This window comes from Pterocles gutturalis, unplaced genomic scaffold (assembly GCF_000699245.1).
Source record: "Pterocles gutturalis isolate BGI_N339 unplaced genomic scaffold, ASM69924v1 scaffold4566, whole genome shotgun sequence".
Lineage (NCBI taxonomy): Eukaryota > Metazoa > Chordata > Aves > Pterocliformes > Pteroclidae > Pterocles > Pterocles gutturalis.
The window spans coordinates 22,640-27,485 of NW_010100090.1; positions in this window are offsets into that span (position 1 = coordinate 22,640).

Below are 4,846 nucleotides of genomic sequence, written 5' to 3' on the forward strand. Positions count from 1 at the left end.
CCCCTCCTCTTCTTCATTTCAATAAGGGGGGACTGGGGGCTTCTCCTGCCCAAGAGAAGCTTACTAAACCTTCAGAGCTCTGCTCCGCAGGCAGGGAACTACCCAGTGGTGCTGAGCAACCTCAACGAAACACAAAATTTTCCGACAAATAAGGAAGGAAGCGGGGGCAAGGGAGCATGGAGGAAGCAGCGGCTGTGGTCACGTCTTAGGCGTTGTGTATTAATTACAGCCCAGCCTGGGAAGTGGGCACAGGGGAGAGCTTCCGAGCGGGTCCTCTGTTCCCTGGCACCCCTTGGCCTGGGGTTCTGCCGGTGCCCCCCGTGTCCATCCCACCATGACCGGGGCTGCAGACCGGGGCAGCCGGGGCAACTTCAGAATCTGAAATCTGGCTGCGCTGGTTCTCTGCCTCTTTTCTGTAGATGGAAGGGTGGAGAGAAAGGGAGGGGAGCCTGGCACAGCTCCTGCCCGAGCCTAGCGTGCCATCTGGCATTTGGATGCAACGCGAGGGGCTGAGTGGGAGGCAGTGGAGGGACTGGAGTCTTCTGGCCTGACGTTGGAGGGATCTGGGAGCGAGGGAAGGAGAAGGGGCTCCAGCAGCAAGGAGAGAGGCGTTTGCAAGCAGGACCTTGTGGGTCCCTGGGTGCAGATCCTGCCCACAGGAAGGTTTTTGCAATTCAGACAAGAAAACATACAATCTGGTAAAAAAAAAAAAAAAAACCAAAAACCTAAGAAGAGGCAAATAAACCATCTCTCCTGGGGAACTCCAGTGTGTCCACCCTTTTCCTCGCAGCCTGCTACCAGCAGCAAGGGTCACTGAAGGAAAGGGGTCCCTGCAGTGGGAAGTGTTGCCAGCTGCTGAGCTGAACCAAGCAGGGATAAATCCAAGTTTTGGGGGAGCAGCAAGGATTTGTTGAGACACTGTGGCTGTCCAGATGGGCAGGATGGCACAGAGGTGGGGTGAGCGAAGTGCAGCATCACCAAGCCTCTGGGGCAAACACCGGGGCGGAGTGCGTCCTGCCCCAGAGACACGGTGTGGGGTGTCCAGGAAAGATTTACATCGCAATCCATCTTTGCCTTTGTCTTCCTGGGATGTGATTCCAGGGAGTCACAGCCTCAGAGGATGAAGAAAACCTCCCACACTATTTTAGCATCTGAGTTGAAGTAACCTGGATGAAAGAAACTTTCCTGCTTCAGAGTGGCATAAGAAGGAAAAAAATGTCCCCATTGGGCAGGTCATATCCCGATTAACCCCACAGTGGCTGGGGACAAGTCCACGCATATCCTGGGGCTGGCTTGTTCCAGCAGCCGAGGAAGGATGCCCCTTCTCACAGACCATGGTGGTGGGGATGCCAACCATAATGACTGGTCAGATCCCCTGCTTATTTCTTCCCTTGTCTTATTTCTTTAATCAATCTTAAAGAGAGAGCATCCAACCCAGGTGCACCCTCAGGCTTTGGTGGGACCATTTCTCTCCATCCTGCAGGGTTCCTGTATCCCATGGGAAAGGCCAGGGTGAGAGGAGCTCCTGCAGCCAGCCAGCTGGTGGGCTCTGCCTCCAAACCTGTGCCCAGCATCCACGGGCAAGGCTGGTGGGACATCCCGGGGAGAAAAACCTCCACTCGTGCTGCCAAGCCTGCTTCCCCGCAGAGCCGGCACAGGCAGCAGATGGGCCGGTCGCTCCCTGCGGCACAGGCAAGGGGGCTGGGAGGTGGAACCAAATCCAGCCTAATTAAAGGTAATTACCATTCATCCCAGGAAGCGGGAGGAGACAGAGCCCACATTCTCCCCGTCTATTAATAGCTGTCAGCAGCTGCACGGATCCTGCTGGGACCCAGGGAGAGCAGAAAGCGCTGGGAGGAGTGGTGGCACAGAGAGCATCCTGCTGCCCCTGTGCAGGGTGCTTCTTCCTCCTTCCAGGATGCCATTTCTTTTGCTGCTTCCCGCAGGACTCCAGGAGATGCTGGCTGCTTTTAAGCAGTATTTTCCAGCAAGAGCCGCAGGGAGCCAGCCAGAGGAGGGAGACAGGGCTTTAGAGCCAGTCCCTGCTCCTCAGCATCCTCAATTTGTTAAGTCCCCCCCAGTTCTGGCAACTTGCTGTGCTTCTTATTGCACGGATAGAAGCCATCCACGCAAGAGGACTCCCCCAGCGCTGAGGATACACCTTGCTGGCTCCTGCCTTAGTGAATCCCTGGGGTGTCAGGCAGACATGGAACACCGACTGCCTCCTCCCACACCTGACCTTCAGCTGTGCCTGTGGTTCTTCCCCCCGGAGAGATGAACCGCATCTGACAGATGGGGGTTGCCTCGCTGAAGGCATCAGCTAGAGAAGCCACGCTGCATGGCATAAAGGACACAAATAAAATTATATCCTCAACCAGTATGGTGACTTCTGGCCAACACGGCGTGATATGAAGACAAAGGGGGCTGCAGGGGATGCTCTAGCAGAGCTGACCAGGTAGACACGTGCACAGAGGGTTGGTTTGGTTTTGGTTTTTTTTTTTCTCTTTCCACTTCCTCCAGCTGCCACTGCGAACAAACAGCCTGCTGCTTGCCATGGGCAAAAAAACCTCACCAGATGTGTTTGTGCAGTCCCTGAGGAGACAGCTGGTGCTGGTGCCACCCCACCAGGGAGAAATCAAGAAGCAGATTAGATGAGAGGAGAGCTGCTTGGCTGGGGGATGTCCTGGTGGGTGGGCAGAGCAGGCTGCAGGAGGGAAAGGCACCTTTCTGTGCCTGAGCACTGTCCTCCTCTGCTCTGGCACCTGGCAATAGTCCCTGTCCCAGCAACACCCAGCAGAGTTTCACTGCAGGTGCCGCATGGCTGTCAGCAGTCCTTGCGGTCTGAACTGTTGGGGCGAGGGTTCCCCTTGGGTCCCCTTCTCTCAGCTGCGAAGCTTGAAGTGGAAGGTGCCTAGATGGAGAGGGGCTGCAGTTGTGAGCTTAAGTCGTGGGCAGGGGAAGCAAGGATTCTCCCTTCTCTCCCCTTCCCAGGATGACATGATGCTGCCTTCATCCCTTGCTCATCTCCCAGCAAGTCCTTACAGGCACCGTCAAAAAAAGAAATCAGAGCGGGAGAAGCCAGGCAGGATAATGTGCTTCTAGTCCATCACACCTGGGACATTAAAAAAAGTTTAAAAAATCCATAGCCCTGTCTCCAGAACTGGACCCAAATCTGCTTTAGCAGCAGAAGATGCCCTGTGGGATGTTCCCCGCACACAAGGCACTGCAGGACCCGGCTCCTCTCCTATCTATTTGTTGTGATATGAAGTTCAACTGCGGTTACACTGTCCTCAAGCTCCAGGCAAAGGCGGCGGAGCTGATAGCGCACAACAGCACCATAGGCGCTGTCTGGGGGAAACCTGAGACCCGGCAGCTGGAGGGGTACGGAGGGCAGCCAGAATTTGCTGATAGATGATGCTCTAGTCAGTGAGGGGAGGAAGCAGTGCCTTCCCCCATCCCCTCCCTCAGATGTGAAGAGGGGGAATGGGAATGGGAATGGGAATGAATATGGGGGTTTTACCCATACACAGCCAGCTACCCCGTGGCATTTGAGAGCAACTGCCCCTGCACACCCCACTGGAGAGACATGCTAATGTCTACACACATGGAAATAAATGCTAAGGTAGATAAAGAGTTAATTTAGCCATTTTTTTTCAAGTACCACTACTTGTTCTCAGCATATCATTCAACACACAGTTGCATCCAGTTCACCAACTGACTGCAACACTTGGGCAGTGTTGTCCCTGGGAATCAATGGCTCTGGGCAGACACAGCTGGAATCCGTTGGACTGTGGAGTCTCCAAAACATGACATTTGCATTATATGAGCAGTGAGGTGGCCTGAAGACTTCCCCATTGCTGGCTTGTTGAAGGCTCAGCTCAGAAATTGAGCACAATTGCGGAGACAACCCAGGGGGGCTATTTCTGTGGCTAGTCAGGGCTCTTTGGCCATCTCCTTTGCTATTCAGGAGCCAAACTGGATACATGCATGGAAATTAGTGCCAGAGAAAATATTTCTAGGTTTATATTGCTCTTATTTCTGCTTCTCAAGATCCTGAAAGCCCTGAGGATGTGTTCCTAGGAATAACAGGGTCAGTGTGGGGCCGGTGGTTGTGCAGGGCTTTGCTAGGCTTCTGACCCCCCCGCTGTGATCAAAGCCAGCTGGACTCACAGGCAGTGTCACTGTCTTCTGGGGTCCTGAGTGACAGAATCAGGCCACACCCAGAAAAGAAGGACGTTGCAACCAAAGTCTAACTCCCCATCTTTGAAACTCAAAAGGGAGGCATCAAAATCCTGATTCTTTTTTTTTCAGTCTGTGTCTCTTTGCATTTATTGTTTTGTTACTGAGCCTTTCGGGTAATCTTGGATCATGTTTCAAACATCATCTTCACAACCAGGAGGGATATTTCATAAGAAAGTCAGGGCAGCTTCCCAAAAATGCCATCCATCATGGGACTGAGAGGACTATCACAAGAGCTGGCACCAGTATCAGGTATGCTCCCATGGGGCACAGGCTGGCTATGCTCCACGGACCCACTACCGAGCGCATCAGCATTTTGAAGGAGTGGAAGAAAGACATGTTTCCATCTGAAAAAATCTCCTGGCAAACACCAAAATGCTTAGATCTGAGAAATGGGAAAGAGGAGATGCATGTTTTCATCCCCGTGTTTGTTCTCTATATTCCACAGCATCATGTGCGCAGCCGCTGCCTCGCCCAGGATTTGGGGCTTTCCCCTGCTCTGCCGGAGGGTGATCACCAGCAGAATGGAAAAGAGCAGACAAGGATGGGCACGCAGCAGATGGACCAAGAGATTATCTGTGGAATCATGGAATGGTTTGGGTTGGAA